This window comes from Pogoniulus pusillus, chromosome 8, assembly GCF_015220805.1.
Source record: "Pogoniulus pusillus isolate bPogPus1 chromosome 8, bPogPus1.pri, whole genome shotgun sequence".
Classification (NCBI taxonomy): Eukaryota; Metazoa; Chordata; class Aves; order Piciformes; family Lybiidae; genus Pogoniulus; species Pogoniulus pusillus.
This window is the reverse complement of record NC_087271.1, coordinates 16,732,719-16,760,339: the sequence shown is the minus strand read 5'-3', so window position 1 is coordinate 16,760,339 and position 27,621 is coordinate 16,732,719. Positions and strand designations below refer to the sequence as shown.

At 44.9% G+C, this 27,621-nt stretch overlaps 1 protein-coding gene across 2 annotated transcripts in view; it reads right to left on the bottom strand.

The window, feature by feature from the left end:
* ZFYVE9 (zinc finger FYVE-type containing 9) overlaps positions 1-25,193 on the bottom strand; it is a 79,848-nt gene extending 54,655 nt beyond the window's left edge. Inside the window, exons 1-2 of one of the 2 annotated variants that reach the window (XM_064147381.1) lie at positions 24,978-25,193; positions 5,400-5,504 (exon numbers count right to left, since the gene is read on the bottom strand). The gene's annotated coding sequence lies outside the window, so the exon portion shown is untranslated. The remainder of the gene's footprint in view (positions 1-5,399; positions 5,505-24,977) is intronic. The other variant, XM_064147380.1, reaches the window with a different exon arrangement.
* Between the last annotated feature and the right edge of the window lie 2,428 nt (positions 25,194-27,621).

The window sequence follows — 27,621 nt, the reverse complement described above, 5'->3', positions numbered from 1 at the left end:
TCTTTTGTACCTTTCTCTTCACCTCGCTTCAACTCCTTAATAAGAAGCATCTTTACCAGCTCAGTAAATATCAAATATTGAAAAGCTCATTAGAATCTGTCACAATTAATATTTCACTTCATTTTCTTCCACTCAGAGTTCTTAACATCAACCAAAACTAACTCACCATAGTAAGCCTCTTTTGTACAAAACACCACGTAATTCCACATCCATTTATCATTAGTTTAATTTACATTATAATGACCACATTCCAATCAAACAAACAGTCGATGCTGCTGTGAATAATCATTCCTAGGCAAAGTCCTACTACTAGGGTTAATGATGCAAAGAGTATTTTTCAGTGGAGCCCTGCAAAGCTGCAAAGTGTCACACAAGGCAGAATGCTCAGACTTCCATGCACTTTCACAGCGAAAAAGGGCAACCATTCAAGGCACTCCCTAGGACATAAACACAGACTGCAGCATGGCTGGCCCCAAAGAAATAGGCTACGAGCATTGCTTTTTTTTGTTTGCTTATTTTAGAAAGGGTAGTGATTACTGACAAGCAAGTTGATGGGGAAGGAATACTGTGCTGATTTTATCACTGCTGAAACCTGTCTACCCAAAGACAGCAGGGTGAGAAGCTCATAATAAACAGAAGCATTTACATTGACTTTAGCCAGAGTTTGGCTTTGAAATCTGATATTAACGATGATTTTATGACATTAGAAAAATACTAATATTCAAATGCAGCAGTGTGCATGTGCAGCCCAGACAGCCAACTGTGTCCGGGGCTGCATCGGCCAGCAAGGCAAGGGAGGGGATTCTACCCCTTTACTCTGCTCTCCTGTGACCCTACCTGGAGTACTGTGTGCAGTTCTGGAGCCCCCAACACAAGGACATTGAACTGTTGAAGCGAGTCCAGAGGAGGCCACAAAGATGCCCAGAGGACTGCAGCAGCTCTGCTTTGAGGACGGACTATGAAAGTTGGGGCTCTTCAGCTTGCAGAAGAGAAGGCTTAAAGGCCTTCCAGTATCTGAAGGGGGTCTACAAGAAGGCTGGGGAGGGACTATTTACAAAGTCTTGTAATGACAGGATGAGGAGTAATGGGATTAAACTGACAGAAAGGAGATTGAAACTAGATGTTAGGAAGAAGTGTTTGACAGTGAGGGTAGTGAAACACTGGAACAGGCTCCCCAGGGAGGTTGTCCAAGACTAGGCTGGATGAGGCCTTGAGCGACCTGTTCTAGTGGGAGGTGTTCCTGCCTATGGCAGGGGGTTGGAACTAGATGATCTTTGAGGTTCCTTCCAACCTAAAGCATTCTATTATTTTGTGATTTAGGAGACAACATGTTTAATGGGAACACAGGCACACTAAGAAGACTCACTCCCTTGGAGCTCCAATGAAGCTAATACTTAATAGCATCTCTAGGAAATTATTTCATTAACATCTGTGTTAGGTAGTATTAAATATCTAAGACACTTGAGTTAAAATTTCGTCCAATATGAAAGATACATTTTGCTAGGACAACTGAACTGACAGATTTTGACATGCCTTGGCACACAACATTCTATGGATGATTTCCTTTCCCAGGCACAGGATACAGCTGACCCAGTAACCTACAGAGCTCAACATGCAGTTTTGCAGTGTGATGTGAGTGCTTGACCTAAACTCACACAATTTGTAGGTGACACAGCCACCAATGCATGCTAACCATATGTTCTTATACTCCTAGTGTGATACTGCATATATTCAGCAACACGTCCTGTGAGCTTGGCACTCCACCAAAACTTGAAGGTCCACATCAAGGTCCACTACCTGAAAGGAAGTTGTAATGAGGCCAGTGTCGGGCTCTTCTCTCAAGTAACTAGTGCTAGAATGAGAGGAAACAGGCTTAAATTGTGCCAGGGAATGTTTAAGATAGGTATCAGGGAAAATTTCTTTCCTGAAAGAGTGGTCAGGCAAGTGTTCAAGAAGGTTGCAGATATGACACTTAAGGATAGTTTAGTAGTCATGATAGCTGGGCTATTGTTGGACTTGATGGTCTTAAAAGGACTTTCCCAACTTTAATGATTCTATGACTCTCAGACTTTTCTCCTATATTCTTTCAAACTCTGAGAGAATAATGTGTGAGCAAATGTGTGTACCCACATGACTTCTGCAGCACCACTACTGGTGCACAAACACACAGACCGAGGGATGCTCACAATCCAAGCAGAAGGCAAAGAAGACCTTTTATGTCACTGCTGTTGTGTTACTTGCTGATGCACCAGGATACACTGAGCATCTTTTAACTCACTGTCACTAAGATGACAGCCACTCCAAAGGAGATCTCATTGACTCTGCAATTACCTACTGCTCACAAAAGGTCAGCCACAAATCTTCAGGTCTAACATCTCAAATTATTATTAGCATTCTATAAAAGCACACCACAGCTTGGCCAGGCTCTTCCAAAAGCTTTTGTCCAAGGGCAAAACACACTGCCAAATCCACAGAGGTCATTGTTGCCCTCTCCCTGATGGAGGAGGACAAGTACCCACATTCATAACAGATACCTGCAAAGCTTCTTGACCACTTCATTGTCAGCAACTCCTATTTTTGCCAGTTTGATCTAACTCTTCAGCTTTGCATACCAGCAACTAGAAGTCAAAACAGAAAACACAAAATGCTCTGACAGCATGCTGTAGTAATCAGGTTGCTGCTTTCCTCCTGGTTTAGAAGTTCATTTTGACTATTTTTGTGACATGTCCAACACAAAAGGCAACATTCCTTTACAGGACTCTGGAAACTTAGATCAGAGCTCAGGGGTACCATTATAAAAGCTTCAAATAGCTTTAGAATTATTCTAGTCCCAAACTTCCTCTTGGTATAAAGGTTGAAAAGACATTTTTAAAGGACCCTTAATATTGGTGATTTTTTTTTTAGCATAGCTTGGCTATTTCAGGTCATGGCCTAGAGAGAAGCTGACAAGCAAACACACAGCTTAAATGCTGAAAAAGTGAGAATATAACCACAAGAAAACAAGGAGTAACTTTCACTGGTGAGCTCAGCTGCATACTGCCAAAAAGGATATACTCTCCACAGTATTATATTGGGATGAACAACATGAAGAAGGGGATATTGCACCAGCGCAATGAAAAGGAAACATAAATCACCAATCCAGTGAAAAGCATGATTGTCCCCTTGCACTCTGCTGTGGTGAGGCCTCACCTCGAGTATTGTGTTCAGTTTTGGGCATCTCATGGCAAGAGGGATGTGGAGGTGCTGGAGCCAATGCAGAGGAGGGCAACAAAGCTGGGGAAGGACCTGGAAAATAAATCTTAGGAGGAGAGACTGAAGGAACTGAGGATAGTTATTTTGAAAAAGAGCAGGCTGAGGGGAGACCTCATTGTTATCTACAGCTACCTAAAAGGACATTGTGGAGAGGTTGGTGCTGGTCTCTTCTCACAGGTAATTAGTGATAGAACAAGAGGGAATGGCCTCAAGCTGCCACTGGGTAGGTTTAGACCGAGTATTAGGAAACATTTTTTCCCAGCAAGAGTGGTCAGGCATCAGAATTGGCTGCCCATGGAGGTGGTGAAGTCACTGACCCTGGATGTGTTTAAAAGTCATTTGGACGTAGTGCTTAGGGATATGGTTTAAGGGGCACCTTGTAAAGTAGGGATCTTGGTTGGGCTTGGTGATCCTGAGGGGCTTTTCCAACCTGAAGGTTTCTGCGATTCTGTGAAATCTTAAGAACTTATGTTCTCCTCTCCCCTGGTGTCTAAATATAAAAGGTCCATGTACCAGAATCTGTGTGTCATGTGTATCCAGAACTACTCTCCCAGTCATCATAGCATTCAGACATAAGACAACAGTAGGAGATAGAATTAAGTGATGGAAAAGCCCTCCTCAGAATTAGATGGTATCTTGAGCAGGCTTAGTCTTGGAGACTGCCTGTCAAGATAGCTCACATATCCCACATGCCATCTTCTTCTTGGGAAACTGAGTGTACAAAGAGATAGATCTCCTATTTTACCTGCAAAGCAGCAAGACTCATATTTGGTTTGGTCTCCACAAGGAATTGCCTAACTCACTGTTTAGCCCATATCTGGGGCTAAACTACAGCAGCTACTCTATTACCCCACAACCCTTCCCCAGCTAAGAAGGCCAACGGGGAAAAGAAGACCCCTGGGCTGAAGTGAAACATATTTAACAAAGCAGCCAAATTAACATCAATGCCAACACAAAGCACACAAGGTTATATTCAGCCCAACAAAGGTTTCCTGTGGTCACACGAAACAGAATTTCAGTCCTCAAGAGCAGTGGGGCATAGTCAGGAGGAGCACAAGCACTAAACCCCAGGTAGCAAGCTCCTCATCCTCAGCAAACCTCTCCCTTTCCAATGAGTGTGTGGTGTACAGCCTGAGATACACACCTGTAACCATTTCAAGTCACCTGCCTTGACTGACTCAAAACAGCTAATGGCCTGCAGCAAACCCAGGACACCCAGGAACTTCTGCACTGCACATCCAAAACCACCCTCATGACTTTTTCACCACTTGAATGATGACTTTAAGCCTTTCAAATCCCCCTACCCCCTGGTGACCACCAAAAGGGTATACTAAACCACAATATGCTCTAAATAAAACACTATAATATAAAAGGCACCAAAAGCAAATAGCACCAATATACAACTATTAGCCTCCTGGTAAAGGCCTAAAAAAACAGCATTAAGATCTCAGGTCTTTCTGTCATGTTGTCCCAAGCAGACTGCTCTTTCAGTATGAAACTGCAAAGAGACACGCATCAGTGAACTCTCACCAAACAAAACACTCAAATAGTAGTACCAAAAATAGATGTGAAAGACTCCTAAGATGAAAGTCACAAGGGGCATAATCAGACTGAAGCCAAACATTACCCATTCATTCCAATAAAAATCAGACATCCAGAAAATATAATTTTCCCATAGCATGACAATGTGGAATTACCTGGACAAATTAATTTATTAGTTCTGGTGATCCCGAGGACTTCCTTCAACCTCAACAAACAATGGTCAAGTCCACATAGAGTTTCAGCTCCTTTTAGAGATCTCTGTACTATTTGCCCCTGGGAGGAAGAAGTCAAGCACCTTTGGTGCAATGACCAGCTTCCTCAGTGGCTGTATTGTCAACTGATGAGATCTGCCTACAGCAGACTGAGAAGAGTCTGCACTTCCCCACTCCCTTCAACTAAGTAAGGCATTTTTGCTCTAAAACAAGGCAACTGCTCTCTATAAAAATCAATCCACCAAAATGCTCAAAATACTCCATCAGCTCCCACACATTTGCATATCCAGGTTTATGAATACAGCTGCACATCCATAAGCACACATAACAGCCCATGCATTGCAAGTACATACCCCTGAATCATTACATTCTAAAGGAGAACTTGCCTCTTACCTTTTTCCCTTACACATATGTTAAGAAACGAATGACCCTGTGCCTACTCATGATGACTGCAGCACAACCAGCCAGTTCTGCTGAATCAGAGTGTTCTACTTGATCCTAGAAAGAAAATATAAACATGTATTTTACGACTGATAATCCTGCCACAAACCATGGTGTTCTCAGCGCATGACTGCAGCTAGAACAGGCACATTTGGCAGATGCTGCAAGCCTTCGAATGATTTGGATTACATTTGCAGCTTTAAATTTGGGGATCTATGCACTATTCCAATACTCTGGTGAGCAGCAGCTGATAATAAACCCCACATTGCTATCTACCTAACATTATTCTTCATTTAACTGTAAACTCAGAGAGTAAGTAGCAACTCCAACTGTCCTTGTAGTCCTGATGACCTTGACAGTAACACTTAATTTATAAAACTAGCCTCTGAAGTTGTATTACACTCCAACAAGCCTTCCAAAAAGGAAGTGCTAGCAGCTTTGATGCTCAACAAAAAAATCACAACCTTCTCTATTCTGCAAACTGCACTCCTCAGCTTCCCAGTGATTTCATCACAGCTAAACTGAGTTTGTCTTTTAATTATTTCCCCTACAATCTTAGGCTCCCTTAAAATTCCTCAAAAACCACAATAGCATTAATCTTCAATAGCTGGCAGGACCCAAGAAAAAAAAGAAAAAATATAGGAAGAAATTGTCTTCCCCTAACTACAGCACTTCACAGGTCAAGTGCTCATTTTCACAGGATGCAAGCCAGCAGTCAATATAGCTCAAAAATCCTCCACAGCCATGAGGAAAGAGACTAGTTTATGACAAACAGTGCAACAAGAACAAAGAGTGAGCTAAGCTAAATTCGTGTTTTAAGGTATTTGGCCTGTTGGGTAGTTGAGCTACTCAGTGGTATTTTGATGGAGCAGCAGCATATGTTAGAAAAAGAAAATAATCTGAAAATTTGAGCCAAGTGAGTAGAGCTTAAAAAAACCCTACCACTTCTCCGTGCCTGAAATTCACACTCAGTGCTACACTACCATTTCCCCAGGGTTGTTTATTTTTCTTTTCAGAAATAAGCTACAGTAATAATTCCAGGAAACTAATGAACTGAACAGTAGGACTCTTGGAGGTACTATTTCCAAAATCACAACAAAATCCTACAGCTTTGTATGCCGACAAAGCTGTTCCTGTACACAAACAGAATTTCTCATGCCATGCCTATTTCTATCCCTACAGGTTCAGAGGAATTTGGGGTATTTTGAAATAGTAAAAATTACTATACTACAGAGTTCTTCAGATATGCTTCATATGCATGCAAAAATGCAGGTGAGGAAAATTTAATTCTGCAGCAAGGCTTCAGTCTTAAGAGCTTTTTCAAAGGGATATGCAGGACACTTGGCAGCAGGGCGAGGCTATCAGTACCACCGCCATGTCCCCTCCTGGCCTGCAGGTGGAGGAAAGTGATGCTTTTTCAGTGGGCCCTTGGAAAAGGTAGGTCAATTGATGACAGTTCTGTCTGTGATTTATGACAAGGCCTGTCAACTGCACTGTGAACATCAAACACATTTCCCCTGACCCACTCAGTCACACGTTAACCGCAAAGTTCAATCTTCACCCATCGGAAACAAATCAGACCTAGCACCCTCCAGCTGAGATGTGCTGTGCTGTTACCAGTGTCCTGAGCCAACAAGGGATGTTCAGGGCAACAGTACAGCTTTAATATGCATTGGATTTATTGCCTGGTTCCATTTTTTCCAGGCAATAACTTTTTGTTGGTAGCTATTCGGCGCAGAGGAACATGAGTCTAATCAATCGCTGCCAGTCTCCAGCCAAAGCTCTGAAGAGATATCACCTGCAGGTCCTAGGGCTTTCTGTTTACAACTCAACATTTACTTTTGGCAGCCATTTCCCCCAACAAAGATCAATGCAAAAAATCAAACCATGCTTACAGATATGGATGTAATATGCTGAAACAAAGAGCAATTAACAAAAAGATTTCCTGACAAAAGAAACAGAGCTATTTTTCCAATAAGAAGTGAACAGAAGAGAACTGCATTAAAACAGACACCAAGGCCAAAAAGAGAAACTCCAGAGAACAGCCAAGAACTTTCACAGACATGAATAACTTCATGATTCTTAGGTTTTGCACAACTCATACACATGCTAAAAAAGGGTTCAATGACACCTGAACAAAGTGCACACACTTCCACCTAAAACAGAATCACAGAATCGTCAGGGTTGGAAGGGACCTCAAAATCACCTGGCTTCAACCCCCTGCCATGGGCAGGGACACCTCACACTAGATCAAGTTGCCTAGAGCTATATCCAGCCTGGCCTTAAAAACACCCAGGGATGGGGCTTTCACCACCTCCCTGGGCAACCTGTTGCAGTGTCTCAGCACTCTTATGGTCAAGAACTTCTTCCTAACATCCAATCTGAATCTACCCATTTCTAGTTTTGCTCCATCCCCCCTAGTCCCATCACTGCCTGATACCCTAACAAGTCCCTCCCCAGCTTTCTTGTAGGCCCCTGTCAGATACTGGAAGGTCACAAGAAGGTGTCCTTCTCTTCTCCAAACTGAACAGCCCCAACTCTCTCAGCCTGAACTCACAGCAGAGGAGCTCCAGTCCTTTGTTCACCCTCGTGGTCCTCCTCTGGACACGTTCCAGCATGTCCCGGTATTTCCTGTCACAGGGGCTCCAAAACTGAATGCAGTACTCCAGGTGGGGTCTCACCAGCATGGAGTAGAGGGGGAAAGGCATCTCCCTAGATCCGCTGGCCACGTTTCCCTGGCTGCAGCACAGGTTACTGCTGGCTTTCAGTGCACAGTTGGGAAGCTCATACTGAGATTCTCATCCACCAGCACTACCAAGTCCTTTTCCTCTTTCTACATGCCTACTGAGACTTAAGATGATTGTATCTGAGGCAGGCCCAGTGACTCTGCTGTTCCAGTGTGCTCACTTCAAGCAATTCAGCTTCTCTTCTGTTCTGCTGATGGCTGGCTGAACTCTTCTGCCTTTTGCCCTACAGTGGTATCACTCAGGTGCTGCTTCAGTTATACCCTACAAGTCTGATTTCCCTCAGGAGGTCTGAGAGGGCAGCTGCCAATTATTGCAAAAGCAAAACAGAAATTGAAGAGAAATTTGACAGGCAGAGACATGCCCAGAATAAAGAGAGTAGGAAGAAGAGAGGAAAAGAGCTCTAAATATAAAAAATTAGAAATATCTTAAAAAAAAAAAAGGTAAAAAATATTTACAACAAGAAATTGAAGTAATCTGAACTAGTACTAAATGGAATAGCTCATAAGAAATGGAAAGAAACTGAAAAAGAAGCAATTTCAATACTATGTTAAAAAAATTAAGAAAAAGCTCAAAGCATGAAGACATGCTAAAAAATGCTTACATCTACTGGCAAGGATCCAACACTTAAGTACACTACAGATCCTCTGTAATGTGCTACCAGTGAGAAGATGGCTTTGAGTAGGCAGGAATACATCTGCAGCCATTTTAAGGCGCTTTATTACTGCTAGATTAGCTGAACCAGGCATTACCTTAAATGCAAACCCAGACTTCAATGCTAGCATTTGAACTTCCTGGCTTGTCTGCACTCCAGAACTATCAGATGGGAGATTAAGAGAGGCTATTGATGGGACATAGCCAGGTCCCAGCTTCACAACATTAAGAACTATAACAAGAAATAATACAAGCAGGGGGCTACATTAAGAGGTAGAAAATTTCAGGACACACAGCAGGTACACAATATGAAGTATTTTATCTGATCAGTTGAAGTTAAATCTTCCCAAACTGGAAAAGGTGAGGTCTCCTCACTCAAGTGACGAAACACTTGGCATAATGAGAATTGACAATGTGACCAATAATTCTGTCCTACCATACTGGTGCCTTCTTGCTCTCTCTCACATGAAGCAACAGTTTTCAGTCAATTTTCACATGAACGCATTTGTATCAATTTGTGACAATTCATGTAAGCAGAAAGCCCAAATGCTAGGCAGGAGGGCTCCAGCCACAAAGGCAGCACTTCAGACCCCTCTCAGGACACAGCACACACCAGCACTCACTACCTGGATGGACAGGGTATGTCCTGTACATCAGTTGGTACAGGACAACTGTAAGCTTCATTGAATGAGAAAGTTTCATTCTCCATTGCTCCTGCCTCTCCTGAACACTGCATTGACTTTCAGACTGCTCTTCACTCTGTACAAAGACAAAGCAGAGGGCTCCTTCTCCCTAGTGTGTGCCACAGAAAGGAAAGAGCAGGCGTTTTAAAGTGGTCGTGACACTGCAGTGTCAGTATCTGTGTCACACACATGAAAACGCCTGCAATGGCAAGCACTTGGGATTAGGCCCCTGTTAAACATTTCAACATGGATTGTTCTATTAACAAATTAAACTATTATTTCAACTATTTATTAAAAGCAGACTCAGCAGATATGAACAGAATTTTTCAAAACTATTTTCCTAAGAATCAGTTCAGGATTAGAAAAGCCCATTAAAATCAGAAATTTGTTTAATAAACAACACTAAACACAGCAGTAAGAGATTAAATGTAACAAACAGGACACGGATGTTGCCAACCCTCTTCCTGCACCCAGAGCTCAAGATGAGCAGGTATCCTTTGGGTTTATCTCCCATAACTCACTGATGTTCCTACTACTCCAAGCAAACCAATCAAAAAGTAGACTGGGGCACAAGAGGCTGCTTCTGTGTGATACAACACTTTGTACAGCTCACTAGCTGTGAATGATGACAAAAGGGAAATATTCCAATGTTGCACTGCTGTCTTTCTTTCCAGTCAAGTGAACAGAGAGAGATGGACAATACCCAAACAGAATATGGTCTCCCTAATTACTTCACTAATATTTGCATCTCTTCCCTTGACTTTTCCCCATGCCATTTTCAAGCTATTATTTCACTTCTGTCTCCAGCCAAGTTTCCATAAGGAGACATTCACACATGCCAGAGCAGTAGTAAGGCAGTCAAAAGAGCAGCTACTTCAAAGCAGCATTATAGAAAGTATCACAGTCAAAAGTAACAAGGAGGAACGGAAAAGTATAGGAGGGTTCTCAACCTTTGTCCTCCAGTGAGTAAGATAAAGCAACCCAAATGAAAAGGATGCCTGCTTTAGCATGGTTTGCAGGAGCAAATCAATTCTATTTCCTACCCTTTTTACTATTTCAAGGAGAAAGAAATGTATTTCTCTTCCTGACACAAGTAAGAGTCTTGTCACAAAGCCAGTGCTTCCTCAGCAGGCTGCAGAGGCAAAGGCAGGCTGCAGAGGCAAAGCCTTCAGCACCTGGAGACAGGAACCATGCGTCCTCCTTATGTAACTGCCTGGAAGTGTCCCTCCCCAGCTCCCAGGAAGAGCAAACAGATAGGTTTACACCGCAGTGCTGCCATCCATGTAAGTGTTTCCAGAGGAGTTTAGCTGGGAAAAAAGAGAAAATCCAGTCCTGAACTTACTCCTATGCTCACAGATCTCACTTAAAAGTGTAATGTTTTATAACACTTTGTTTCATACAACTCCCAAGTTTTAAGTATTATAAACCATAGAAATATAAATGCACAGTGAATTAAGCACAAACTTAATATGAAATCAACTCTCTTAATTTCTGCATCATCAATGTAACACTGTAAAAAAAAATCACTACCTTTAACATCCTGATGCTCTTACTTTACATCTGAATACAGAACACCCAGGTTTATGACATGACTTTCTATGTTTCTGTATCTGAGATACAAAGGTTTGACCATTACAAGTTACTGTTTAACAGATATGAAGAATAAAATTACATGAAGTCACACACTATGTATCTCAGAGTAGGTTAACCCTGTATTCTAATACTTTATGAGTTTTTCCTCTTTCTAATGTAGGGAAGAAAGAAGAAAGCACCCCAAATACACTGATCATCACTCCAGGTGTTTCTTAGATTTGTGCAGTAAGGGAAAAGCTGACCAGGGTCCCCTAGAACCATTAACTCCTACAACTGCCAAGGAACTGCCCTTTCCATGAAACCCAGAGGCCTGGTACTTACAAGTGACATGAGCAAAACATGAATCTCATACTAAAGGACAGAACTGCCACACAACCAGAGTGAGGCAGATGTAAAGGACAACAAGCAAAGAGGGAAAACACCTTGACACCTTGATACCATTTCATAGCCAATCAACTCTGAGTTGCACCCACTGGGGAGAGAAGCTGCTAGAAGCGGCACAATTTACGCATTCAGCTGCTCTTTAGAAATCTAAAGGACAAAACTCTAAATGCCTACAGTCAGGCAGCTACTACAGCTCCCTTTATCAACACCCTGGAGTACATTCTCTTTCCAGCACCGCTCATTTGACAGCCAGGAGACAAACGAGTGCTCTAAAATTTTACACATATGAATTTTTAAGAAATTTCACGCCATTTCTCAAATCCTAAGTTATCTCAAATCCTAAGAGCTGGGTTATCTTGCATCCCTGAAAATAAAGTCAGAGATCTATGTATTTGTATCTCACACTCTCTTCAATCTGAAATGATCTCAAAGGAAGTAACTTGCAATTCCCATTTTGTGTTGATCATTCTATTCTCATCAAGTCAAAATTCAACTTTTATATATACACAATAGCAAGACATCAGATAAAACTTCTGTCTGCTCAAATGTAGCAAAGTTGACTGCCATATATATGGCCACACTCTAACCACGCTGCTGATGCCCACAGCACATTATGTCTCAAGTCACCTAAAACTACCAAATCAGCACAACTCAATACATCCATGACAACAGCGTGTACTGAAACTGTTGCTTGTACAATCCTCACAGATGCTGAGCTCCGTTACCAGCCCCCTCAGCACTGTTGGAGGCATAAGTGCTAACCAGCAGAAATTCTCAGTAATTTGTATTCACATTCACTGGAAAGTTGGTTTTTTTTTTTGTCCCATCACTCCAGAGAGCAACCAGAGCCTGGGCTGCAGCCAGAGAAGTGTGAGCAGTGGGTCAAGGGAATTGATCCTCCTCCTCTACTCCACACTGGTGAGACCCCACCTGGAGTACTGCATTCAATTCTGGAGCCCCTATGACAGGAAATACCGGGACATGCTGGAACGTGTCCAGAGGAGGGTCACAAGGGTGATCAAAGGACTGGAGCTCCTCTGCTGTGAGGACAGGCTGAGAGAGTTGGGGCTGTTCAGTTTGGAGAAGAGAAAGCTTCAAGGAGACCTTCTTGTGACCTTCCAGTATCTAACAGGGGCCTACAAGAAAGCTGGGGAGGGACGTTTAGGGTATCAGGCAGTGACAGGACTGGGGGAGATGGTGTCCTGGAGGGCCTGTAGGCCTTGCCCTGCCTGGACATGTTTTTCTGCCTAAACCAGAGGTAAACACATTAAATGGATAAAGGGGCACAACAGACCTGGTGCCACAAAGTCTGGCCTGCCAGGACCCCTGTTTGTAAACACGTTGTGTAAGCCCCCACATGCCCAGCTCCTGTCTGCCTAGTGCTAGGCCCATATCATCCCCATACTTGGGAAAGTCCAGGCAAGTGGCATTTGCCTATTATGATAAGGTTTGGCTGACTGCCAACCTGATTGGTCATTCTAGTAGCCGAAGGGTCATTAATCTCGGCCCACATTTAATAAATAGGGGTACACAGGTAAACAACGTGCTCGGACCCCCGTGTTCAAACTCCCCTGCCTGCGTACTCACTTGCAGAGCTCACTTAAGCCTGCCTGTATATATGTGGAGCCCATAGTCTCCAAGCAGCCATGCACACCTTGCACACACACTGCCTTGCCATTGTCTGGTAAGCGCCATTGCTGCCGAGTTACCAGGAAGCAGCCTGCTAGCTGCGTGAGAACCGTGCTCAGACTGCACGGCATCCTACTCCTGCATCTGAGATCCTGCTAAGAATCCCTGGACAGAGCATCCAGAAGAAGCCAGGAGGCAAGGGCAGAGATTGTATCCTTCGCCAAGAGCAAAAGGTCAGAGAATGTCTTTCCCCAGAAGCCAGGAAGATTCTCCTTTCCCCTCAAGCCAGGAGGATTCCAGCCTCAAAGTCCATGGGCAAAGCTCCCCTGAAGTTTGGACACTTGTAATAAGCTGTGACATAGCCCCGGAGGGCGATTGATAACTAATAAGAATTGTAAGTAAATGCTTTAATGCCTCTGTAATACCTGTTGCCTCTGCCATAGAGCAGGAAAGAGTTTTCAGCCCTCTCTGCTGAGCAAATAGCCTATAGACCCCAAGTGGCATTAAGCCATGGGAAAACTCCTCTCTCTGTTTCTAGTTTGAATGTTTGCTAGTTATTAATAAGTTACTGTAGATATTTATCCTAGATACTTATCCTAGAATATTTTCATAACTGTGTAGAATCCTTTTAACATTAATATACAGTGGTTGGGGGTGGTGAGAGTTCAGAACATTGAGTTTAATAAATATATATTTTTATAGAATATTAGCTTGCACCAATTAATTTCTCCCCTCCGCCAAAATCGGCATAGGCGGCAGAATACCCCTCCGCAAGAGATGGAGCAAAACTAGAAATGGGTAGATTCAGATTGGATGTTAGGAAGAAGTTCTTGACCATAAGAGTGCTGAGACACTGCAACAGGTTGCCCAGGGAGGTGGTGGAAGCCCCATCCCTGGGTGTTTTTAAGGCCAGGATGGATATGGCTCTAGGCAACCTGATCTAGTGTGAGGTGTCCCTGCCCATGGCAGGGGGTTGAAGCTAGGTGATTTTGAGGTCCCTTCCAACCCTGACAATTCTGTGATTCTACAATTCTTAGACTGCAGTACGCTCTCATGCTCTGTTTTCTTCATCTCTTAAGTCGTCTTTTGCCATCTCAAACATATTCCTTCCTCATTCACCTCCTCCTGCATCTGTTTTCTTGCTCCCTACTCATGCTTCCTTCCTTCTCTGACCAACAAAAAAAAAAAAAAAAAAAAAAAGGAAAAAAGAGAGAGAAGCCTCATGTTACACCACCACTGTTCAGACCCTCTGGTACAAACCCATGCAAATAACTTTACGAACCATGCAGTATTATTCCTCACTTCTAGGAATGGTAGGAACAAAACCAAAAGCAAATTCACTTTGCAAACCCCAAGACATATCGGGAAAAAATGTGGCCAAAGAAACAGTTAAATGGTAAAGACACCATTGCAACTGATCACCAGTATTTACTGTCCACATGGCTCCTTCACAAATTCCTTTAAACCCTCGCCTTTTAGACTGAAAAACCACCTCTGGCACCTACACACACCAGGCATTCAACATTCAGGACCAGCACAGCTACCTGCTTCCCTCAAGCATCTATGTATTTGAAACCTCTAGTGAAGGCAAGTTCTATTAACTATGTAGGAGCCACTAGTTGTGCATTTGCTCAAAGCAGAAGGTGGTACAAGTGCATCTACAAGCCACCTGTATGGAAGAGAAGCCTAACACTGAAAGAAAAGAAAATGATAAAATATAACCACAAAATCCCACATTCACTCTACCAGACTATGCAGGGGAAAAGAAAAACAACAAACTATTGCTAATTCCAGCAATACGTTAAAGTGCTCTTTACAGGTGACTTGTTAACTACAACTAAGGTAAATAAAGAGATACAAAAGTGCAGAGATTGATGCTTAAAGTTAAGGAGTGACCTCTTACAGTTACAGAAGAAACAAGAAAGAACTGTGAAGCATAGGGTATATAGCAGGGCCTCACTCAGCCCTCATCATTCATACAAGAACATAGGCTGCATACAATCAGATGTTTCAGTGAAGAGTCTGTTTCAACACATATACTATTTAAAGCAATCTGCTCAGAATAGCACCTAAGTGGCAAGCATTGTACTACTTGCATGTTCAGCAGAGAACATTAAAGCACTCATTTTAAATCACCCAATATAGCATTCCCAACGTAACGCTGTAACGTGATGACAACCAAGATCTGCTAAACTATCACACCAGCCAGCAAACAAACAGCAGCTGTATACTGCAGTATAACCCCCCAAAAGACCAATCATATTCTGAGACTGCACCAAAAGATGCATTGCCAGAAGATCCAGACTGGTGAATCAGTCACTTTACTCTGGTGAGACTTCACCTGGAGTACTGTATCTAAGGTCTGGAGCCCTCAGTATAGGAAGGATGCAGACCTGATGCAGCAGATCCAGAGAAGATCCATGAACATAATCAGGAAGATGGAACAGCTCTGTTACCAGCATAGGCTGAGGGAGCAGGGATTGTGCAGCCTGGAGAAGGAGGCTCCAGGGAGACCTAATAGCAGCCTTCCAGTATCTCAAGGGGGCTACAAGAAGGATGGAGAAAGGCTGTTGACAGAGGCCTGTGGCGATAAGATAAAGGGCAGTGGCTTCAAACTGGAGCAGAGCACATTTAGATTGGATGTTACAAACAAGATCTTTACTATAAGTGTGGTGGAATGGATTGCCCAGGGAGGTGGCTGAGGCCCTACCCCTGGATATATTCAAGGTGAGACTCAACAGGGCTCTGGGAAATCTGATCTAGTTGAGGATGTCCCTGTATATTTTAACCATCAAACTTTCCTGTCTCCTCCACTCTTCAAAGAAAACTCAGTACTCACAGCCTCCTTAACACAAGCAAGAAGAGGGCAGGGATGCCATCCAGAGGAACCTGGACAGGCTGGAGGGTTGGGCACAAGCCAACCTCATGACATTCAGCAAGGCCAAGTGGAAGGTCCTGCACCTGGGTGGGCGCAACCTCAAGCACAACTCCAGGCTGTGTGGGGAATGGCTGAGAGCAGCCCTGAGGAAAAGGCCCTGGGGGCCTGGGTTGATGAAAAGCTCAACATGAGCTGGCAGTGTGAGTGCAGCCCAGACAGCAACTGTGTGCTGGGCTGCAGCAAGAGCAGTGTGTGGCCAGCAGGGCAAGGGAGGGGATTCTGCCCCTTTGCTCTGCTCTCCTCAGACCCCACCTGGAGTACTGGGTGCAGTTCTGAGAGACCCCAGCACAGAAAGGACATGGAACTGTTGGAGCAAGGCCAGAGGACGGCCCCAAAGATGCTCAGAAGGCTGCAGCAGCTCTACTATGAGGACAGGCTACAAGAATTGGGGCTCTTCAGCCTAGAGAAGAGAAAGCCTCGAGAAGACCTTGGAGTGGCCTTCCAGTATCTGAAGGGGGTCTACAGGACAGATTGGGAGGGACTATTGACAAGGTCTTGTAATGACAGGAGGAAAAGTAATGGGTTGAAACTGGCAGAGGGGAGATCTAAACTGGATGTTAGGAAGAAGTTCTTTGCAGTGAGGGTGGTGAAACACTGGACAAGGTTGCCCAGGGAGGTTGTGGCTGCTCCCTCCCTGGAAGTGTTCAAGACTAGGCTGGATGATGCCTTGAGCGACCTGTTCTCTAGTGAGAGGTGTCCCTGCCTGTGGCGGGGATTGGAACTAGATGGTCTTTGAAATCCCTTCCATCCTAACCCATTCTATGAGTCACATACTGCTAAGTGTTCAGTCACTATCATTTTTCAACTGTTGTACTTTTAATCTGATCTTCTACAGAAACAAAAATTATGGGATCAAATGAATGATTCACTATTCTTTCTGCTCATCTTTTTAAAAAAATATGCATTCATGAAAATCTGTATCTGCAGAGTAAAACCAAATTCCAATGACTGTCCTCTGAAGTAAAAGCAAGATGCTATATGTACTTTTGGCAGCTACCTGCTGGGCAATCAGTACACACAGAGACCTTGAAAAAAGCAGAATTATGGTGTTATGTGAGCAAGGTGGGATTGTTGCAGGCTGGGGAGGAAGAAGAGAGATGCTGTGGAACAAAAAGGGGTTAAATCTGCAGGAAAACAAGCTTCTTGCATGCTACTGGTGGTAGAATAACAGGCTTACCAATCAGGTATCTCAAAGGACTTTGGTACACATAATATATGATTGTGTTCACACCAAAAAACCCACTAGACATCTCTAAATTAAAACAAAACAGTTCACATCATCTCTTGTAAGTATTTCCCTGCCACTATAAAAAATCTTTCATAAATTCTAAAGAAGCATGTGTGGAAAGTAAGTCCTGGCCATCAGAAATGGATTTGGATTTAGACTCTTACTGCTTCAACTGGAGCAATGGGAGCTCTTCTCTCAGCAGAGCAGCAGGCTCTACTGACCCTCTCCCACAGCCACTCAGCTCTTTTAAGCATGGCCTTAATCGAGCTCAGTTCTCAGTCCTGTCTTCATGACTTCATGCAAAACACTCCTTGAGTATGTGATGTCCTAAAAACACAAGCAAGCATTATCCCTATTCAACACTCAGTGGAAGTGACACACAGAAATCCAGGATGTTCCTCTCTTTCATAGCTTATCCCCATTCTGAGACAGATTATCGAGGCACACTTACCCTTCCTCCTCTGCAGCAGCCCTCAAGAAAAGCAAATGTGCTACCTCTTTGGTCACTGCCCTTCCCAATTTGGTGCAGTAACAAAATTAATTTGATTATGTTTAACTGATACGCAAAGCTCAGAGCTGCAAACCTTGAAGCAGGAATACAAATTTAATCCTGCCAGGCATTCTCAGCAGATGACTGGGGCAAGGATTACCCAAGTCACCCCCACGCAAATCACCAAAGTTTATCTCAGACACACTGAATGCATGGCACACCCAAATCAGAATGAGGTCTGAGCACAACACAGAATCTCTATCACAAAAAAGTGGGCCCCATATTTTACTGCCAATGACACCATTCTTAAACCTTCTTCTTAAAATCCAACAACTCTGAAAAACAAGAGGAAAAAAAAAAGAAAAAATAAAGCTGTTGAAGAAACAAGGGGGAAAGATGAGAGAACAGTTTCATCACTCAGGCTAAAAGAAGTGCAAGCAAAGAACATTGAAGAGCGACAAAAAACCTCAAGCTTCATTGTTTGTCCTGTAGTACCTCCCAAACTTCTAATAATCTGACTGGCCAACCAATCAAGCAGTACATCTTATGTATATTCACATGATTTGTCAGTTCCTCTTGAGTTTATCACAGAATTGTCAGGGCTGGAAGAGACCTCAGGGATCATCTAGTTCCAATATGCATGCCACGGGCAGGGACTCTTCCCATTAGATCAGGTTGCCCAGAGCCACACCCAGCCTGGCCTTAAAAACACCCAGAGATGAGGCTTCCACCACCTCCCTGGGCAACTTGTTGCAGTGTCTCACCACTCTCATGGTCAAGAACTTCTTCCTAACATCTAATCTAAATCTCTCCACCTCTAGCTTAGATCCACTCCCCCCCAAGTCCTATCACTATCTGACATTCTAAAAAGTTTCTCCCCAGCTTTCTTGTAGTCCCTTTCAGACACTGGAAGGTCACAAGAAGGTCTTCTTAGAGCCTTATCTTCTCCAGACTGAACAGCCCCAGCTTTCAGGCTGTCCTCATAGGAGAGCAGCTCCAGCTCTCTGGTCATCCTCGTGGCCCTTTTCTGGATATGCTCCAGAATGTCCATGTCTTCCTTGTAAGTGGGGCTCCAGAACTGGACCCAGTACTCCAGGTGAGGTCTCAAGACAGTAGTATGGAGCAGCGGAATCACCTCCCTTGATCTGCTGGCCACACTTCTGATGCAGCCCAGGATACTATACTTGGCTTTCTGGGCCAACCATATATATATATGCACCATATATATATATGCACCAGAAATCCAACATTTCAGATGGCTCTGCCTTTATTTCAGTCATCCTTGACTCAATCCAGCTCATGCTCGGGAGTGCAAGCAGGTAAGTCAACATATACGCTGAGTTCAAAGCAGAGTTTTGACACTACAAAACTGCATCTGGAGACAGCAAAGCTTCTCTAATAGGCAATGTCACTCACAGATAAAGAAGCTATTATGTGGTTTAGAAAGCTCTTTGATCTGATTCTTACACTGAACATTACCCACTCCTTTCAAGTTCACTGTGCTGCTTTTTCAGAAGGATGTACAAGTGTATGTTCCTCTGCTGATCAGCTTCTGCACATTCTGCCTTGTATTTCACCCACAGCACTTGTCCAGATACAATTTCAAACTTGGAGTCAAATATGGGCGTTGTACTCGGAGCAGGCTGAGCTCCATTATTTATAAACGGAGGCACCAGCAGATCACAGAGGTAACCCAAACCTTGCCTATGGCAGCAATTTTACATAGTGGAAGAATCCAGAAGTAAGGCTGATGAGTATTACTGGGCTGCTACAGCACCTCTGTCATTGACAGAGCTCACGTGGATCTCTGACAGAGGCATGGCCTGATTTCAAACTATCACCTGATAGGAAATGAGCTCTGGATGCTTTGTACACTGGAAATAAGCAGGACAGGTTCCTCCCTGCTCCTACTTCACTAACATAAAAAAAAGGCACTCAAGACATACACTAAATATTTGCCTTTTCAAGCAGATCCATAACAGCCTTTGGTAAAACTGAAGTAGAAGAAGCCAGTAAGACTCACAATTAAACATGATGAGGATGGATAGTGAGAATTCGGTAGGCAAAATTTCTTCTCTAACTCTTAGCAGGGATTTTTTCACCAGAAGCAAAGGCTCCAGCATCTCTGGGCATGCCTAAATGCCTCGATCTCTAACGAAGAATTGCTGGGAGCAGGCCTAAAATAGCTACCAAACTGAAATCCACCACACAGATGTATTTTTACACACAGATAACAGCAGGGGAAAAAAAAATCCAAAAACCCAAACACCACAGTTGTGGCTGTGCACATTAGGCTTTAGTGCTTTCTTCCACTACTGTGAGCAACAGTTCAGCTCCAGTCAGGCCAAAACCCAGGAAGACACTAGTGAAGACATATTACTGCACATGCAAAGTCATACTCTAAATCAGGGTTTACCATCACGACCTGGAGTATCTATCAGTAGATGCCTCAAGCTTCCACTAGAAAGCTTTCCACCCAAACCAGTAACAGAAATCCAGTTAAGCAGTTTTAAGAAACACGATTAACTGGCAATACCATTTCAAATCGTCAAGTCCTACTCAACTTCATTATGTCATCGATCTCTTTTAAAGGCTCATCAAGCTTCCCATTGATATTAGAAAGGAGGGTAGTACAGAAAACAAAAGCACAGTACCTATTAGAAGCACCTAACACAGGTCTTGCAGGAAAACCCAGACAGCTTTAGCAGAGCACTGGAAGGCTTCTGGACCCTCAGTGTATTCCCTTGCACAATTGATACAGTGACCCCACTGATTGGTAAGGTAGGTTTGTAGTTTCAGTTGTCATCAAAATATGAGGGATAGAAGCAATATTAACACACAAAGCAAACAAGACAAAGATATTTGTACCTTCTGTATACAACATAGGGGCAGAGGGTACAGCCGTTAGCATTAACATCAAGTAATTCAATAGGAAGGTTAGCAATTGCTGCAAAACAGTGCAAGCAGAAATCCAGCAGGGAAGCCTACGTTTGCATCTGCCCAACATACAGTGGACACTGGAGGTAGAACTTGCACAAAGCCTCCTATATGGACACCAAAAATTCAAAACATAACATAGGGTCCACCTGCCACAAACTGACATTTCCAACCCAAATTTTACATGGAAGCAAACCAATCTTTTAGTTTCCTCAACAACTAGTCTTTCAGTTCCTTCAACAACTAAGACAACTATTGTCTTAGTCTACCCTTGAAGTATTGCAGAAGCTATCCAGAGCTCCATGGTTTCTAAAATACAGAAATTCTACAGACTGTGATCCGACGTCTGTTTTTCATATAGTTTATCACTTGTTTGTTTGTTTGTTTTCTGTCTTTTTTACTGTCACAGAGCTATCTGCGTAAAATTCAGCTGACTGGACTTTAAGTAAACTCCAACTGGAGTAGGTAAGGATGAAAGAATACAGAAAAAACAATTTTCCCAGTGCTATCAGACATAACTTCTTGGCTGTGTACTGGTTGTCTTTAACCTATGTTTCTAAATTAGTTAGACTCCCCTAGTAATAACCTTTCAAATAGAGTAAGTGACCCTTTATAGATTTCCCCTACTATTTGCCTTCAGCCTTTTTGATGCTGATGTACTAGTTGGAGGGCTCTTATTTCTGACAAGTATCAACTTTATATGTTTCTACTTGTATCTTCCATTATATCTTCTTATATCTTCTAATACATCTTATATTGCAACACAACAGTAATATGATTAGTGTTGCTATATTCTAGTGATAAGCAATACTGGAAAAATTCACTGAAATAATACACATAAATTTGCCTTAAACCTATTATTCCTATTCCATGTGTCTGCTTTGACAGTCTGAACAGCAGCATTCCCAACTATCCCAAACTCTGCACATGTATGATGCAGAAGGGAGAAAATATCATACAGCACATTCAGGAAACAAAACACCTGTCAAGAGCAAAAGCATGGAGTGATTCCACTGATCCAAATGAGAGGTCTTGGCATCTGCAATGCCTTGTAATCTGCTCTAGAAAGTAACATTTAAAGGAAACACAGAGTTTAATAATAGTTTAATACCCTAGGTATAACACTCACGCTCACTCCTTCCCACAAACACCAGCCAAGAATCATTCTCAATGAAGATTTAACTGGGCACCTTAAAAATCTAGAAATGTCCAATGTCTAAAATGAATCTTCACAGATAAATTAAAAGAAATTGTGTTATGTTGTAGTTCCAAGCAAGTGAAACCCAGCCAACCAAACAGTAAGTAGGAAAGTATTTTGTCTGCAGAATCATTTATATCTACAAAATAGGTAATTACAACTATTTACATAAACCCCATACATTTTTATCTATTACCCTAAGAGCAATTTACCAAGCTGCTGTTTCAAACTGTGCTGTTCTATACGGTGTGTTTTGCTCTATCAAATAAGTTTGTATGAATATGTATCCGCAATTCTGATTTAAGCAGAAATATCCTTTAAAATTTCCCATCCATACACATTTAATCAATGGAATTTTCCCACTGTTGCAAGATATAGTCAACGCAGTAGTAAAAGCTGTTCCTATCCCCTACAACTCAACACTTCTAAGCCCTTTGCTTTTGACAGTGTGTTTCTCATCAATGCAAAATGCTTTGTAAACATACAGCATCCTTACACAGACATATTTCACAATGCTCACAAACACACCAGGAGGGAAAGCTGAGCATGTTAGCTCACGTTTCTGTTCATTTCCAAGGTGGCCAAAATAGGCCACCTTTCAACTGCTTTAGCAGCTTTAATCTCAATCACATTACAAAAATTAACAGTAGCCTTTAATACACTTTCCAGGGAGTCTATGAGTATACTGATGTCTTCCAACAGTGTCCTGGGGAAAATTCTAATTCATCAACACACAAAACAACTGCACTGAAACTATCATCCCTCATCTGATTTTCTGTCAAGAAACTTGCTTTTATTTGGAAACTCTCAGCTTAATGCATGAAGAAGATTCCTCTGATCCACAAAACAATGAATACTCAACTTCTTCCAAAAATCTGTTTGTTTTTGGCCAACTTTTATTTGAAAGAAAAACTTCACTCTAATTCTTTTGCAAAATAATTCAAGATAATTTTTTATAGGCAGCCTGTGAAACCAAAAACTTTTAAGCTATTTTCTGCTAAAGCTGGCACAGTCAGTGGACAGGCAACAACAGATATTAAAAGCTTATCATTCTTCAGCCACAAGTTTTAATACTGCATCTTTGTTCAGTCTCTACCTTTGTTCCCTCAGACAATCACAGCCAGAATTTATGCCAAACTAAAAAAAACTGTATTTCATCTCAGTTTTAGCCTCAGGCCTCAGATCCTGAAACGTGTGTTTGAAAGTATTTAATCCTCAGCCTAATAACTGACTCAAAGCTAGCACACAAAAATAACACCAAGTATCAGGACTCAGCACTGCAGCTTTGGGCTGTTCTTCCTTCTTCACACAGAAATAGGTATCATAAAGCAAAGGACAATGACAGAACCAATCACAATGTGTCACAACATGGTAACTCGTCAACTGTAGACCAGGGCTTGAAGTAGAGGGAAGGTTGCCTGAGGTTTTAGGCCCTTGTTCAGCTTCTGTTTCAGATCCCCCACACCTCTGAACAGATTTTTTCATTTTGTCTTCCTTGGGTCAAGGAGACTGCTCCCATTTGGTGCTGGACTAGATGACCTTTGGAAGTACCTTCTAATCCAGGCCATTCTATGACTCTATGATATTCTATCACATGTCACAACTTTATTTCAAAATAAAGTGCACTACTGGGTTCAGGCAGCAACAATGGGTTTTGATGTTGTTTCAACTGCTGAAAAAAACTGGATATCTAAAAACTGGATTAGCTCCACACAATCAAAGATTATATGCTAATAAAAGTTAACAGCAATTTTTAAAACATTGCCTAGTCAGTTAAATGCTGCCCAAAGAAAATAAAAGCTTTATTCCTGCAGAGTATCTTTTTTTCTTTCTCTCCCCCCCCCCCCCCCCCACTATTTCACTATTTTACTTGTTTATGCAGAGGCCCTTCCAGCTTAGGATTCAGCTCAGAAAAAAACACTGAGGGCAGTGCTATTCAGAAATTCTAATCTAATACACCCCTACTTAACACAAAGGTCGCTAGAATTCAGTCAACTTCTATTATTTGAACTGAATGAAAACACGAGTAAAAATTAAACCCTCTGAAAAACCTCTGTCACAAAATAATCAGGAATATCTTGTCTATAAATAAACAAAGGAGTTCAGCACGAAAACATCAAGTCTATCCATTCCCATCTGCTACTTGTTTGTCAGACTGCTTAAGAAGATAAAAACAGTTCTTCAGCCACCCTCCACCACACACACCTATTTAATCGTAACATCCACGATCAAGTAACTAACCCACCTCTGCACAAAGTCTGACACGCCACTAGTGCCAGTTATTCTTAGAGTGAGACATGACCACAGCTCCGCGTAATTAGCGATGTTACAAAACGCATCCCGACTGCTGCCCCATCCCCCCTCCACCACTACCACCATTGCAGGAGTGACTTGTTACACATCGCGATGAGCAAGGAACATTCCCTGCCCGGGCAGAGAGCGGAGATCAGGCCATAAAAAGGGCACGGGATGCGAACAGGGATCCTCCCCACTCCGGGCCAGGAGCCGAGGCTGCCTGCGGGCTGTCGTGCGCGGCCCGGGGGCGCCGGCCGGCCCGGGAAACTGCCTCGTCCGGCGCCGCATGCCCGAGGTCCCGGGGGCGGGGGGGGGTCCCGATGAAGGGCAGCAAGCAGCAAGCGCTCTCTCCCCTTCGCCGGGATCGCCGGCGCGGGGTGAAAGGTGCCCCGGCTAAGCTGGGAGAGGAGGGTAACCGGGTCCAGGCATTCGAGGATGGAGGGCTATGGCGGGGAGGGGGCTCGCTGGACCAGCGTCGCCACCAGTGAGAACTGAGGGGCGATCACTGCCTTTCCCCTCGTTGGCGAGGCGCCTTTCCCCACGGTGGCGTGCGAGGAACAAGGGCGGCGGGGTGAGGGGGCACTCGAAGCCCCCAGGCCCTGGAGTAGGGCGGTGTCGGCGATACGGCGGCTCCGCAGAAGCGTCGGAAGCCTCCCCGCTCGCCTGCGGGGCCTCGCTACGGGCGGCAGGGGCCTGGGGAGCGGGATATCCCGGCCTCCCGAGTCTGGGGGCGGAGGGCTGGGCGCCGCTCACTCACCTCGGGAGGCAGCAGGCGCCGCTGGGTCTGCATGGCGAGGGGGGTCTCCCGGGGCCGCGCTCCGCCGCCACCTCCGCCGCTTGGTCCCGGGCGGGCCCCGCAGACCCCGCGAGGGTTGGGGAAGCCGGCGTCCGCCCTCAACGCCAGCCAGCCGGGCTCGCTCGCTGGCTCCGCGGCCAAGGCCGCCGCAGCTACCGGCAGCCAGCGCCCCCTGGCCAGCCCCAGAGGCAGCGCACGGCACTGCGGCACCGCCGGGGAGGCAGTGCGGAGCCTGCCGCACCCCCGCCCCGCGGCGCGGGGGGCCGGGCAGGCCGCGCCGACACCTCCGGCCCGGCCGCCTACCGCCGCCGTCACGGGCGGAGAGCGGGAGGAGTCGCCCGGCGCACGGGGACGCACCGTCGCGCCGCGCACGGAGCTTGGCCGCAGGCACGGAGTCCGGCCGCACGCACAGCTCTCTTTGCGGGGTCCCGCCGAGCCTTGCGGGCCGCGGGCTAACACCTAGCCCGAGCGGCCCGGCAGCTAGAGCCTCCGGCCCACACACACACACACGCGGAGGGCGGTACCGGGTGCGTACCGCAGACCAACCGCAGGCAGAGGAACTGCGTGAGGCGCAACTGTGCCGCTGCCCGCGCCGCAGGGAGGCTACCATCGATCGCTGCCCGGGCACTGCGCGGCGCAGCGCTGTGCCCTCGGACGAAACATAGTCCCCAGTCGGCTAAAGCTGCACCTACGTTCTGTAAACAGAAGGATTCTTCGCTTAAGAGGTGTCCGTATTTTACTTCGCCGTTTTGTATTGAGTACCTTCAAAATTAGGAACACCCTATCCTGTGGGACACCCACAGCCGCCCATGCACGGCCACCTTGAGGGGTGCCTGGATGCGCAGACACGCTCAAAGATACGGTAATTCCTCAGCAAAACAGGCTACCAAAACAAAAAGACCACGTTCCTTCCTCACAGCAACAGCCTCAGAACTGCAATGGCAAACGCACAGGCTGTGCCAAACCATAACTATGCGCCCGAAGTCTCACCGATTCTCTCCTTAAGAGGAGGCGGCCATGGCAGCGCCCATGCCGGGAGCGGGACTCCTTTCCCAGCCTGTCCACAGGCACTGGGGAGCTTGAGGAAGCGTCATTTTCCCGCGTGTGACCCCCAGCGGCGCTGCGGGTCCGGCGGAGCTAGGAGTCGGCACGGGGCTGCTGCCTGCATCCGCCCTCTGCCGGCCGGGGGCAGCGTCCCGCACCAGGGCCTCACGCCGCTCACCAAAGCCTCATGCCCCTCAGCAACGTCTTACAGCTAATGCCTGTCTCTCCAACATCACAGAATCACAGCAACATCCAGGGTGGAAAAGACCCTCAGGATTACCAAGTCCAACCTGTAACTCTGCTCTGCAAGATTCACCTTAAACCATATCCAAACGACCCTTAAACACATCCAGCATGGGTGACTCCACCACCTTCCTGAGCAGCTTGCTCCAGTGCCTGACCACTCTCTCCGTGAAAAACCTTTTCCTAATATCCAATCTAAACCTACCCAGTTTCAGCCTGAGGCCATTCCCTCTTGTTCTGCCTCCCAATTACCCGTGAGAAGAGACTAGCAGCAGCTTCTCCACGATGCCCCTTCAGGTAGTTATAGACAGCCATGAGGTCTGCCCTCAGCCTCCTCTGTTTCATGCTAACCATCCCCAGCTCCTTCAGTCTCTCCTCACAAGATTTATTCTCTAGGTCCTTCCCCAGCTTCGTTGCCCTCCTCTGGACCCACTCCAGCACGTCCACATCTGTCTTGTATTGCAGTGCCCAGAAGTGGACACAACACTCGAGGTGTGGCCTCACCAAAGCTGAGTCCAAGGGGACAATCACCTCCCTACTCCTGCTGAACACAGCATTTTTAAGCCAAGCCAGGATGCCATTGGCCTTCTTGGCTGCCTGGGCACACTGCTGGCTCATATTCAGCTGCCTGTCTATTACAACCTCTAGATCTCTTTCTGCCAGGCAGCTCTCCAGCCATACTGCCCCAAGCCTGTAGTGTTGCTTGGGGTTGTTGTGATGGATGTGCCCCTGCCTGCTGCCTCACCCATCCCTAGTGAATGCCCTTCACCTCCCCACTTTTCTCTAGAGCCCCAGTCTTGACTCCCCTCAGAAGTGGTTCCCCTGGCACTGGGAGAAGCAGAGGAGAACTACCATCCCCTCACCTTCGAGCAGCACTCTGGCCTTCTCCCAGACACAGAGCATTATGTCACTCCTAGGAGAGCACCAAAGGCAAGTGTGGTGGCTGCTAATGTGGTCATGCTGCCGTTCCCAGCTCTTTGCCCTCACAGGTTATCACTTTGCAGCAGGCTGTTCTTCTCTATTAGCTTCCTATGCATGGCAGTGGATGCAGTGTGATGAGCCCAGGTGATCAAATGGAGACCTTCTTGCTCCAAGAGCATCAGCCCATCCCACTCACAATGAAGAAAAGCGCTTGATGTTTATTCATTGATTCTGGTAGAACTATGTGCTTTTCAAGCAGAAAATACAAGAAACTCCTAATAACTGAATCATCAGTCCATGGGCAAAGAGCTGAGGAGATTAAAAAATGCTAATCCATCATTGCTGGTACTACCACGTTAATGGAGATGGAACTTATTTTCTCCTACAAAGTGTTCCC